The sequence below is a fragment of the Camponotus floridanus genome, unplaced genomic scaffold (assembly GCF_003227725.1).
Source record: "Camponotus floridanus strain SB8 unplaced genomic scaffold, Cflo_v7.5 scaffold50, whole genome shotgun sequence".
Taxonomy (NCBI): Eukaryota; Metazoa; Arthropoda; class Insecta; order Hymenoptera; family Formicidae; genus Camponotus; species Camponotus floridanus.
In genome coordinates, this window is record NW_020229659.1 from 743,309 (window position 1) to 758,722 (window position 15,414).

Here is a 15,414-nt window from a genome sequence, read left to right on the forward strand (position 1 = left end):
TTTTGCATGACGCACGCCAAATAGGTTTTATTGAAACCGGAAAAGAGAGAAGAAACGTACAGACACGTACAGACAAATTATTTTGCATTTCCCTTTCAACCAGTTGTCACTTCGCAATAACTTGATCGAGTATGAGCGCGTAATCAGTAGCAGAGTTAGATCATTCTATAAAATCGTAAACGGCAATGCGCGCTTCGGAACCGGCTGGAGAATTAGCGGCAAGTATGTCATGGCTAAATCGATTTTATGAGTTTCGAAGATATGCTGTTTGCAATGTTCCCCGAACATAAATTTACCGTAAATTTTTTGTGGTAAAATCAAATATCGGTCAGCCGGTCATGATAATGTAAGGGAAAAGATTGGAGAATATGTTCGTTTAATAAGTTTGCCCCCCTTCTTGCTCTAAATATATAATATAGTAACATTTAAAAATAACAAGATTCATAAATTAAATTAGGAAGAAATATTTTAACAAAATAAAAATATGCCACTCACAGAGAAAGAATGACTTTGAATATAAAACGAATTTCTACGCATTCGATGGGTGCAACGCAAACGAGGCCAATGTGAAAAGTAGCTTATAAAAATTGTAAAGTAGTATGTCAATCTATGTTCGGTAATAGAACTATGAGCTGTGCTATTGCTTACACCTTTATAAATGAACATTCATTTATTGGAATTTATTGACATCCTGATTTACAATTAGACTTATGTGCATGCGTATGTATGATATGTATATGTAATAAGAGGAGAGAGAAACCGTTTAGTAATAATATTATAAAATTATGCAGATATTTATTCTCGGAGAATAAAATATTCAGTTTTCCGTTGCACAACAAACGACACATATTATATATGCTGTAATTTAATATGTCAATTTGTCAATTTACAAGATATGCATATCTCCGTATTCACTTGAAACATAAAATAACAAAGCGCTAATCAATATCGCGCCTCTCTAGAGAAAGAAAGATATGAAAAGCTGTACCGGACATCCGCCACATTCAGAGCAACTAATTTCGTGTGCTCACAAGACCGTAACGATACCGAACGATTATTGTATGCGATAAATTCATTCGCAGCTGATACGACAAGGATAAAAAACGAAGAGCGCGTAAATCTCTCTCTCACAAGAGAGTCATTCAGGCGATAAATAATAAATTGCGTTAAAGGCTTAGATCGAAAAAATTTTTCCGATGTGATCTCAGTAATTGTGTTCCAATCACCGGAATGGCGTAAGCAAGATTATTTCCTTTCGATAAAGACTCTCCTACTCATCAGTAATTACAAGGAGCCGCGGTACCACTTGTTGAGAATATTTTTTTGTCGCGCAATACATACTAATCAACGTGTATGATCATACTATCATATATTGCAATTTTGTAGAAGTAACCATAAAATTGACACATACATACTTACATAAAGCACAATTGCGCGCTTTTAGTCGCCGATTAAACTGTTTGTTTAGCATACGGCAAACGCTTGTTACGTTGATATTCGCTGGACAACTTAACTAGTCTATTACGTGAAGATAACTAATGCGTTTCTCATTAAATGCCAACGATAAACGTTTTTAAATGTTTTCGCAGAATAAAAATACATATAATGCAGTTAACACTAAAAAATTAAAATATTAATATTAAGAAATTCTCTCCTATGAAAAACATCATTTAAATTATTCGGGGAATTAAAAGTCAAACGCATGAATAGTAATGCGTAAATATCAATAAAAATAATTTTTCTAAATTTTTCTTCAATAGTTGTATACAACACACAAATTTGAGCATAAAATATATGTAAATTACAATTCATAATGCATTGCTTTTGTTCTTCTAAAAAATATCTGTGACGAATGTTTCCTACATTATTGTAATATTTTAAATCACTATAAATGTATATAGTTGCTTGATTTGTGAAGAGATATACTTCAAGAAAAATGTATCAAATTAAAAATTCCTATCAAATTTAAAAATAGATATTTAAAAAATATAGAGATTTAGAATTTTTTTAGAAATTTTTGAAAATCTAGGTATGTTTTTAACTTTTTAAATATATTTTTTTCTTTTTTAACTAATATCTTCGAGAAACTCTCTAATACTAAATCATACAAGACATGTCAAAATTCATATTTATCAATCTGTCAAGATTCAATTTGCATATAAATTAAATCCAAATTAAGGTTAAGATTAAGGAAAATTTCGCTTGAAAAAACGTATTTATATTAATTGTGAAATTATTTTTATAAAATGATTAAGTATTACTAGAATAGATTTATTATTTAGAATAGATTTTTTTTATTGAAATCGATTATTAATACATATATATATATATATATATATATATATATATAATTATATATGTATTAACAATATAAATATAAATATTACAATTAAATGTATAATAAATATTATTAAATACAAATTACAACTATATAAAAAATTTCTAGATTTCACATAGAGAAAGTATGACAATATCTTATTCTTCAAATTGATTTGATCGAATTTCCACGTTCTTCAAATATATTTAAAAACTTAATTGTAAACAGATCCAATGCAAATATGTAGAATTGCATCGAATCTTGATGATTTGCATTTTCTCGGTAATATTTATTAGTTATATAATCATAGATCATAGATAATGTGCACGCATATAGATGCATGCAAAGTTTCGCGTATTAGCAGAGAAAATATGAAAGCTGTAGAGTTTACTTTTAGTTTCGTAGATAGATATATGATGAGGCACCTGTTAACGAAGATAACGACGTGTAAGGTTATCGGCGTTTGATTATTTCATTATTTGTGTGTCAGTAGGTCATGGTAGGAGGCAATGTCTTTCTCGTGCTTTTCATACATTGTCGTATACGATGACACGCCCGCAAATCCCTCCACGCACATACGATAATATGTATGTACGTACATGGGTAACGTAAAGCCACATCGGCGTAGGTGTGCGATCGACAGAAGCCATTGTCGTATCCTTAATCAATCCACGAAACTTATTTGCTGACCTTTGCCGATTATTTTCCAAGGATAACAAACACTCTGCATGGCTGGTCGGAAAGACCGACACGACGAAATTTCTAATTGCATGTAAAATCATTCAAATTTTATCAATATTACTAATCTATGATTGAGAAGCATTAATATTTTTAGATATAGCAAACTAACGCATTTGAAACCTATGCTTATTAAATTTTTCATGATTGGCCGTGTTTAAAATACTTGAATTTGACGAGACAGATATTTGCATATCAAATATTTCCTTCTTATTTAATTAAAAGTTTAACGAATCATGTTTCTGAATAAGATTATGCGTCACTCTGCTTCCTTTCTCATTAAAATTAATTTTCAGATAAGATTGACCATGAATAAAAAATATTCGGCGACTATCTTGCACAATTCTTAACGCTCATTCAATATATGCAAAGAATGTATTCCGTTTCTATAATAGGAAGATATATGTTTCGTTGAGATTAAAAGAACAAAATTAGTCTTCCAATCTGAGATTAACAATAATTTTCTAATTATATTAATAATCTCGAGCAAAAGAAAAAAAGAGCTTGCATATAAATGATCTAGATATGTTTTAAATCTTGTCGAACTGGTAATCCATAATTATGGATTGACACTCAATATAGTTTAACATGTTATTATAATCGTAAAGCTCGTTTTGCGAGAAGTTTATCGTTTACTATAACACATTAGCCTGTCCTAATATTATTCACGAAGCTATGATTAATGTCAATTTAGTTGTTATGACCATAAATCAAGAGAGTATATATATTTCACACATGCTACGTGTTATATATAATATAAATAAAATAATGTTATTCATCAGTAATCTCGGTGAAAGATCGAATCGAGTCAAAGATAACATTTTGGCATTAAATAATGATATATATAATAATGATATATATAAAATAATGACATATGTAATTTTTTTGACATTTCATCAGCAAAAATTTATAATACAAACTTCTGTCTATAATTCATCTTGGAATTTTTTGAATGAATAATTATTTTTATTCTGCTGGCAATTTTTCATTTCTACGAGTAACACGTTAAAGGAGCGTATTGTAAAAAAAGACCACGTACTAGAAATCGCGATTTGCCGATCATAAAATATCGTGTTTAAGGATCGTAAATTAGCGCATCGTCACGAGACACGATATTTTTAAATTATCGATAAAATAATGTCAACTTCGCGATAACAGATCGAGGAAGACGTTGACGCAGGTCGTAAAGGTTGATGTGCGAGTGAACGTCAATGACGGTTCTCGAGTGAATGGGCGAACGTTGTGCGATGGCTGAGTGCTAGTCAGCCATCGCACAACGTATATCGAGCGTTTATGCAAGATAGTTATAACATAACACCCGGCAATTTAAAAGCGTTTCCTTTTTAATCCTTTCTCTGCACGTCTCGTGATTTCAGCGCAAAATCGTTCAAGGATTCGCTGGATGCAACAGCATGTCCGATTTCTAGCTATGTATATACTACTAGGGAGCTCCTGGACAGTGTCATAAATAAATTGCTAGATCAAGTATGCCTTCTAAGCAATGCTGAAAGACACTAAAAACCCATTTTATAATCATTAAGTTATAATCATTTAAAACATATAAAATAAATGTGTACATCATACATGCATATAAAATAAATGTAACATCATTATAAAGATGCTAAGACATTTTAATCTTTCAAATGTCTTTAACGTCATTTGCATTACAATAACATGCATATGATCATCTTTCTACATTAGACTTATTTGCAACAATATTTGTTGATAAAACTGTAACATTTGGCACAGGAAAAGATTGTATAAAATTTTTCTAAAAACCCTTTTGAATATAGTAATTCGTTATGGAATGAAATGATGCGCAAGTATTTAAGCTTTTTAAAATATAAAAATATAAATGAATGTAATAATACTTTTTCAATAATGTTAAAGATAATGTATGATTATATTTTTTTTAAGTTTTGCTGAGCTGTATTTATTATAAATAATTTATTTTAAGCTCAATAATGCACATTATATTAATAATACACATATACAATAATTATAAAACAACTTGAAATTATTTCATAGATTAGCTCTTATAAAGATTATAAGAATAAAGAAAGAAGAGGGAGAGATCATTATCAAGAATTCTAATTTACATCAAGTGCTTAAATAAGCTAAGAAAAGATAATGCCATTTAATTCACAAGGAATATTATATATGTCAGACAAATATCCTAGAAGAAATATTCTCAAACTACTCATATTTTAATATATAATATATAATTATGGAAACCAATTGCGAGATGAAAATAAAAATGCTTACAAAGCATAAAGTTTGTCTTATAATATATGAATAAATTTTATCCAAAGTCTTGAACGCAACAGGTTTGCCTGGCGCAACATAGAGCGATCAAAGAGTTATGTAGGAAGTGATTGAGTTCGCTATAAATGCTTTGGTATCACAAACGGAATGCTAAATATTACTGAAACGTGAGTCACTGCTGCGCTGCCTAGCAAATCAGGCAACAATAATCTACGTTCATACAATCTATTACATAGGGTATAGCTCTTTATCGGTTTTAATGCAATTCGCAAGAAGATATCTTATACATATAAGTAACTTTTCAGGGCTTATTATACTAATTGTAAGTAAAAATAAATATGAATAAAGACTTATATTATGCGTAAATTTCTCAATATTCTGCAAATATTCACACGACTATTTTCTAATACAAGATGCAATATGTTTATACGAATAAAATTTTATTATATAAGAACAAAAGAATTTATTACTATAAAGAATTTATAAATATTGCAAGTAGAAAACTCGATTCTTATAAACAATATTTTTAATTATTTTTCAAAAAATATATGATATATTACACGTGTCGTATATATAAAGATTGTATTATATTGATAGAAATGTTGAAAATTTTAATAGCTATAATTATATTTAAAGATATTTAAAATTAAATTAATTAAAAACACATATGAATCGAATCATTAACTAATATACTAAAATAGTAGTTACAATCGAATGATATACTAAAATAGTAGTCACAAATAAGAATAAAGCAGCGTGATTTTATATAAATGGACTGTTACACAATATAGTTCATAATTTATATCAGTATATGTCATTGATGTCAGATGTGGAAATAGCACCTCTCTCTAGTTTATCATTAAGGAAATAGAATCTTTGTAGAATATTTGTCTTTCCTTTGTAACACATGACATCTTGATCGTTATGCATTTAATCCGACGTGATTACCACGTTTTCCTATATAATCAATACATTATTAAAAAGAATGAAAAATAGATACTGATTTAAATGATGACTAAGAAGTTTGCAATAAATGAGCAGCAGATCTTTACTTCGGGCTGTACTGGTAAGAGGAAAATAGGGAGTCCAAGCTGCTGTGGATGGCGTAAAGTAACGGTCCACCGGTCAAGGCTCGCCAAGGCCTTTTATCGCTCTTGTCGACCAGACAAGCACGCTATGCTTCGGTATGTTGCAATTTTGTTTCTTCAATTCCTACTATGCCTATCCTTCTCCATTTCTCTACGTTGCTTGAATTGACAGTCACGCTTGACATAGTCGTGCAAAATCTTTCTTGTTGAATAAACATAAAGTATCAATTCTATCTGATACGTTTCAAGATAATATATTGGTATGAAATGTGTGTGTTGAATAATTTAATGAAGTATATAAAAATGTGTGCTATCCACATAATTTACTTTCTTTATGTTCTAAGATAAGTTGTGTTTATTACATGCATGCTTTGAAAGATGAGATGAGTACAAGGTTTCAGGTGGGCTGATGGCTATGAAGAACAATGAGACGGATCGGGTGAAAGCGATTGTAAAAAAACACTTTCGAAAATCTCTCGATAGAATATATGCGTGGTAGAGTTATGTATTATGAGATGAAAAGATGCAAAATTAATATAGCGCGTCAACAATTATTATAAATCGCTAAATAAACTTTTCATTAGATATTACACTTTCATATTAATAGACTTTTATTACGTATTATATTTTTATTTTAGTGCCTCTTTTGATATTTATTAGTTTTTGACATAATTTTATATTTTTCGTCATTAATTATATCATATATTTCGCTATTAATTATATATTATAATATATGCAGAGAGATATCAACTTAAAAACTTTTGTATTTTATTAAATAATATTATATTTCAGAAAAATAATTAAGTGTGAATTGTGTCTTGTTTAAAAACAGACATATATGCCACATTTTAATTAACCACGTCTATAAATAAAGATATCAGATATTTTCCTGTCATTACATATATGTTATCGACATTAAGATCTCTTGATTTACCATGATTAAGATGTTCACATAGTAACTGTCCTTGTAACTCATGATAGATATATTCATTAACTGTGAATGATCGTATTGACCACGAATTCTTTACTGATCATATGAAATTTGCATTTTTATATACTTCTTATTCTCTAGAAAAAAAAGAAAAGATATATTGAATATATATAATCTATAATTTATATATATTATATATATTTATATATATTTATATATATTTATATATATTATATCTATAATTTATATTTATATTGAATTGTGCAGAAGAAATTTTAAAACAGAAATAGTTACTTGATAATAATTAGTAATACGTAATAAAAAGTCATTTGATAAAATTACACATTTAGTGTATTTTATATGATTTAAGAACTTAGGTATATTTTATATTTCATATATTTTTACTTCCTTTTTTATAATTATTTATAAATATAAAAGAATATATTTTTTATAATTAAAAATCTAAGTCATAGTGTTAATTTTTTATATATAAATTTTCATATTATTTTAGTGTATTAATATTATTATATCTTTAATATCCGCCATTATACATATAATCGCTAATCTTTGATGTTCCATGAGCTCTACATAAGCATCAATTGAATCAGGAAGGCATTAACGGATCATTATTCATAAACAGAATAACTGATGTGCCTGCTTACGTAGGTTTTCTTCATCCCATGCCTTTAGTCATGCCATCTTCAGCGTGCCGAGCAGTTTCTGCATCGACGCTACTGTTCGTTGAACTCAGCTTATTTATTGCCGGTCAATTTTGCCGATCAAACTGTATTTGAAAATCGATGTAATGACTTCACGATCAGTCAAGTTACTAAGGTGTATGTGGTTTCACGTGATTGTGGTCATTCAGCTCAGATGCATTCGGTACAGCTTCCGTAAATTGAACATGCAAGTGCTACGGATAGAATGATCTATCGATGATTCAATTTATATTGCAACATTTATGACTTATTTATGACTTATTTAATTAAAAAATTATTGCCATTTTCTTTTTAAAGTCAAGACTTAAAAATAATAATTCAAGTTGAAGACTTAAAAATAATAATTCAAAGTTGAATATAATTTAAAATTTTATATGAAATGTGTGTTTTTCTACATGCATTTGTAGTTGCTTAATATGATAGTTTTAAATTATAATATTAAAAAAACGAGAGGTTAGATAAAAAATGAGAAATTCCTATAAAATTTTGTATATCTTAATGGCGATTATAAAAATATATATTGATGTATTATGTCGATATAAATATAATGCAGTTATTAAATCATTTTTATTATTAGTTTTATTATTAGTGTCTACAATAAATTTTAAAAGAGGTTTGCTTTCCAAGAATTATATTTTTCACAAACCATATCGAGGATTCAATTAATTAAAAATTCTGCAATATAGTGATTAGAAAGAAAGATTTCTATAGTGATTAGAAAAATCTGCAATGACATGCTGTTTACGATATTTTTGCAATTATTTATTGTATATCTCTTTACAATTTAACATTGAATTATTATTTTCAAATAAATTGTGTTAATTATATCCATTTTGAAACAAATAATACGAGTCTTTTATTAATCTTTTTCTTCTTTGTTGATTCTCCTTTTCATTCATCTTTTCTGTCAAGCAAAGCAGACTACTTATACTTATTATTATAGAGATACGTTTCTTCGCAAGAAACACAGAATTTCGACAAAAAAGAAACGAAAGAAAATAATACACGATTCTCTCGGGATGAATAGAACTGACCATGTATGGTTTGCACCAAGAAGAAATACGAAAACTCGTACTCTGCGGTATAATATATTCTTTTTCGTCGGTCCTTCGTATCGTGATCAAAACAATACGCGACATGGGCTTGCAGCGGCACGATAGAAATTTCTTTGACTAAAGTTATGTATAATGGCAAAGATACATCGAGTATCGATCCTTTTATCGCAACATCGGTACCTTATTTATAGCATACTTGTCTCATACGGTAATCGAATTGAATTCCTCGACAATCGAAGAGAAGATTCACATGCGAGCGCAAGAAATATCCGTTTTTACAGTTTGTCTTCTCTTTCTTTCTGTCGTATAATATAATTGCAAATATTTTCTCTGAGCTATTTTTGATCAATTTAATTGATTTAGAGATTTTATTGACTATTATTGTTATTATTATTATGTTATATAATTAATTATATAATTAATAAGTCGAATAAGTACGTAATATGATTAATAAATCGAATAAGTATATAGTATGTAATACATAATGCATTATCAAAATTGTTATAAAATCGCGCAAAAAAAATAATGCTTAAAATCATATATTTGCAATGTTTAATTATCATCAGCATAATATAACAGTGCATTTAAAAAAATTCTATCAGCAAGTTTTCCTATTAAAGACTCTCATTCTATTTTCTAAAAATTGCTTTATTTAAAAAACAAATTATTTTCAAATTAATTAATAATTATATTTAAATTATGATAAAAATGTTATTTATAAAATATAAAAAGATTGTCATTCTCTAAAAAATACTTGTAGCGTCACTATCATGGAATTATTTAATATGTTATATATTTGGCGCGAAATGCTTTTGTGTGACTCATAATATTTAATCTTTTAATTATTATATAATTATTATATAATTTTTATATAATTTTTATATAATTTTTCTAGATTTTACGATATATTTAGAATATGTGTTTTATATTATATATGTATATGTGCATATATATATATGTGTTATACGTTATATGAATATTGAAACTTGAATCTTCTGTGTCAAAAATTCTAGTAGGAGTAGGAGAATCAGGAAGAAAGCGATCGAGATTATTCGCCTACGCATATCAAACCACGTGTGTGAAAACGCAGGAAGAATGCATGAATCGCGAGTAAGTATTGTTAGGGAGGCCAAATAGAGAGATAAAAGTTTGAAAAGTTTAACTTGAAGTGAAAATAATCGTGGGCTGAATCTGCTTCTTTCGAGGACACTGTCACTTTTACATTCGAATTCTCTTTAAAATATAAACACAATTTTATTTACATAATATTTTATATGACATTTCTAAAAAATGTCACAGATAAAATATATTTAAAAAAAATATCATATAATTCAATAATTTCTGAATGAAATAAAAATAATATTATAAATTTTATATGTAATTTTTTTCACATTAGAATAATAATAAAATATACTAAATATATATAAATTAATTAATAAAATATCGTAACATTGTACTATAAATTTAAAATTCGTGGATAAACATGTCATGCGATTGAATAAATAATGATTCATGATTGAATTGTTACACAATCACGACTTATATCTATTTAATGCTTTAAATTGGTTTAAAACTTAGTAATTATGCAAATACTCATCATCATATCTTATAGGAATTTTGTAGGAATTAAAATATAATATTTTCTAAAATTATTATAAGATAGATTGTTAGAAAATAAATCTTAATATAAAAATGTGTATTATTCTTATACTTTTACTAAGAAACGTAGTAAAGTCTAACGTAGTAATTAGTATGAATGCTAGAAGAATAACAGTCGATTTTGATGATTTAACTGCTTCCGTTTCCACAACGATCGTTTCCACGATGATCGTGCCTTGCACGAAGGGATAACATCACTCGAGTCATTCAATAATTGCGATGTTAATGAATACGAATTATATAAGCGTATGTTACACGAATTCATTGATTCACGAGTTCTAGTAAATCACTCGAGAACAATAATTTCTAATATTTACATTTTAGACCTGTATCATATAAGACGAAAATATTCCATGTATGTGCAATCTTGACGCGCATTACATACATTACATGTCACATTACACATATTACATATGACATCTTGCATATAGTTTACCTGTTATATCATGTTATAACATAAGAACTTTTATGACACTCTTAGTGCAATTACTCATAGAGCTATTTCCATGCTTCGCGTAGCTTTCAAATTATTAATAAGAACACTTAAACAAAATGTTGTAGTTTGTTATTTAACACACTCTTAGATTTTTTGTCTCATGTGTACATAATCTTTCATACATAAATCAGAGTGACACGCGAAAATTATGGCTGTCATTTAAAAAAAAAATGTTAACAGAATTCCAAGAAAAAATAAAAATAAGCGCAAGATGCAGTTAGAAGGTGTGCTGATTAATTGTATGAAAGTCTTGATTGCGATTCGCGCAGAAATACACGAAACGCCCGAGCAAGAGTCAGCTTCCTCCGCGTTTATATAATGCCAGTAGATGATTAACATCAATCGCGGCTGCTAACGAATTAATCACGTTGCCTGATGAGTACATCTATCTTAGTGCTAAAAATTTTATTCAAACATGTAGCAAGGTCGGGTCTCATCCACAGTTGGCACAGAAAATAATGTACGTTCGATTGTTTGGATTACTAATGAGTCAATGCTATATAATGATTTTATATCAATTAACTACGACAGTTAGTCAAAGTTAAAGTTGAAGCAAAATATTTAATTTGTAAGTTTACATATACTATTATGCATATCAGATGTAAGTATATATTTAATTAAATATTACGAATGGTTAATCTGATGACTTAATTAATAAATTTTAGTGCTAAATTTTATGATTTAATTAACTTATCTTAATCCAATGACTTGCGCACAGATTTATATAACACATGTGACTGTTAAAATTGTCTTTAATAAAATATATTATTATTAAAAAACAATTATTATAATCTTAAATCCATAATTATTGAAAGCTTTTATGGGAGAATACTTATCCAATGTTAAACCAATAGGTTCTTATTATTTTAAATTCATAATTTCATTTACATGTCATTATGATGTACCAGGTTTCGTAATCAAAGATCGACAATCCTTCGCAAAGAGACAGAATAATCTTGAAATATAACTGCAAAATAATAATCTTTATTGCTTAAAAGCATATCTCTTATTGGAAAGTAATAATTTTATCGAAAAAAAATACGAAAATCATAGACAAATATTTATTGATGGCTAACGATTAATTGATAATCGATTCTAGTAATGACATAGTAAGGTCTTTTTTCCGATCTCGGGCCATGAAAATAATTAGTATCCTGGCATAACACACGACTGCGTTTGGTGAACGTTATACATACCGATGAGTCTGATTGACAGTGACATAGTTACGAACAGCCTTGTATCTTAAGTCTCGAGAGAAGCGCGGTTATGCGTAGACGGTAAGCACGCTGTTGCGTGTCCCTTGTGTTGCGTTATCAGTTCAAGCCGCGCCAAACACCTGTTTCGCCTTTTTACGTATCATTAAGCGACACGAAGGCGAGTTTAAAGACATATAATAAATTCGATCATTTGATCAAACATGAATTTCTATTCAGAAATAACATATTCTAATTTATAAATAGCTAATGAGAGAACTTAAATTAAGATTAAAACAGAACCAAAACAAATTTGTGGAGCAAAACAATGCAATTATAACTAAAATACTCTTCCAATTATGAATTAACAGAAGATTCAGTCATTCTGATACAGTGATAATTCTCTTTTAATTATAATTTAATTTGATAATGTGTTAGAACTTAAGATACGCTCAAATTTGTCAGATATAAAATTTCCCCAATTTATACAATTTTAAAACTCTCATTGGAAAATATTAACGTGAGAATTCTGATGATGAAATTTATCGAAGCAAGTTATCATCCATATATCTAAAAATCTTAAAGCTACAACAATTACAACGACAACAAACAAATTCTCGACAAACATTTATGGAGTGTTAATTTATGGGCTAGTACTATATCTTGCATAACATACGATTTTAATAGCCGTTGCAGAATAACTCTGAAAATTTCGCGAATGATAAATGCATCTGCGGTTAAACTGTGCCAGCAAATAAATCACGCTGATAATTTTTCACACCTTGGTCTCTTGTTCCTGCCGATCGAATGAAAATTTCGCGGCTCTTTCCAAAAACAACGACGGCATACTGATTGACCGGGATTGCCAAGCGGTCTCCCTCTCTCTCTCCTTCACCTTTCGAAAAGATACCATCAAGGCAACAAATTGTAATTGATTCCTCGCTCTAAGCAAGATAATACCAATGCGGGCAACAAGGACGCAAGGCAGCAAAACGTTGCATAACTAACGCCGGTCACGCTTCACGGCGTGATGCTCCTCGTTCGTCCTCTCTTCGCCAGATTTCTAGGACTTTTCCTCGAGAGCAATACTTCCGCGGAAATCCAGTTAATGCGTTCAATCGAAAGATTAATATCATACCGAGTTGAAATTCGAAATATTATGTGTACCTCGATCGATATATCAGAAAGGACGCTTCTCGATATTGCCTGGAAAAAACTGGGAAAGTTATGCGCGCAGTTGGTTTACATCTTAATTAGAAATTGAGTGAAATCGAATGTGCGTGACATGCGTCAATCAGCCGTGGAACGAAACGTCTGCTTCATCATTGTTTCTTGCGAGGGAATGATAAACGTCCTTGTGATATGCCGTTTAACTCACGTACGGATATTTGCCGGATCGATCAAGGACCAATGGAAATTTTCGACGAGACTTCACGGAAGAGAGAATAAGTTCCTTTGCCCTCGAGTGCAAGGGAAGATATTTTACGAGGAAATAATTCGTGCCAATGCTAAATTTTTAAATGCAAGTCGAAATATAATATAATGATAATATGATAAAATCCATCTCATAAACTGTAATATTCAAATTTTTAATTAAAAATAAAGAAAATTAATCATATTCAATATTCGAAGATACAGTTGCATATATAATTTGCATTTTGAAAAAAAAAATACATTGAAAAGAATAATTCTTTTGATATTGTTTCGTTTCAATATTAAGTTGAAGTCTTAGAGTAAAATGGAAATCAAACACAATGATTAATGCCAAATTAAGATCAAAGACTAAGATTACATTTTTAATTAAAAAATAAAGGAAATAAATCTTATTCAATACTGGGAAATATAGCATACATAATTTGCATTCCGGAAAGAAATAATTGCATTGAGAAGAATAATTCTTTTAACATTGATCCCTATCAATCAATCTAACGTGAAATTTTAGATTATAAATTGAAGATTAAACACAATAATTAATATCCTTATTCGATAAATTCATAACTTCGTACAAATTTCTGCACATTATGGTGACAATTATAAATAATATATTTAAAGTGTATTATCGCATTCATTGTAGCAAGTGACGCGCCGTTTCGAATCCTTTCAACGCGGCTGCTAAGTGAATAAAGCCACCGTGTGTCAGCCATGACGCATTTGGAGTACATCCAGACGAGTCTTGCCCCAAGGCGCTCTTATTAGTTACGCATATTCCTATGAAATCGATTATACTGTTTACAGAGCGATGTCCTATCTTAGTTGCACACACTTCTATTAAAATACCTGTGCAAATAATAAAACTGTACTTCTATACTTTTAATACAAATCGTAAGTTCTTGAATATTTATCTGCCAATATTAACTACACAGTTAAGCAAATATTTCTCATCGTCCTGCGACCTGTAACTTTTTATAAATTATACTTTCATCCCTATGATAAGGAGATTTAATTTTTGAATTTAGTTAATTCTTCAACATGCACACACACACACACATACACAGAGCTTTTGCGAACTGATGTAATCACCAGCCCGAGATTTTGCACATCCTAGAGATGGTGCCGATGGCAGAGACACTGGGTCAGGTCGGGTGTCTAGGTGATTCGATGTGTAGCATCGTGCACCCGACTCGATCTGTCGTCTCGTGCCGTTTGTGAAAAGTGCGCGCACTCTTATGCGAGCGACAGGTCGACGAAAGACGAGCGAGGTAAGCGAAATGTATGTCATGCGATCGAAGTACAGCATGCAACGATACGTTTACCGGCCACCGTCACCTCTCGCTCGTCCTCTCATTGTCATTCGTCCGTGTCGCAAACCGGCGATGACGAGCGCGCGAGAGAAGCGCAAAAACGAGCGCGATATGACTTATCTGTCGCGAGCTCGAACGTGACTAATCGATGTGGTCTTTCGGATGATGGATAAACCGCAGAAAGCGCTCGAAAGGAGCCGAGAGAGATAAAT

The 15,414-nt window shown here is 29.7% G+C and overlaps 1 protein-coding gene across 1 annotated transcript in view; it reads right to left on the minus strand.

The window, feature by feature from the left end:
• The window catches only part of LOC105256804 (bestrophin-3), a 47,117-nt gene that overhangs the window by 25,673 nt on the left and 6,030 nt on the right, over positions 1–15,414 (minus strand). The gene's annotated exons all lie outside the window — the stretch shown is intronic.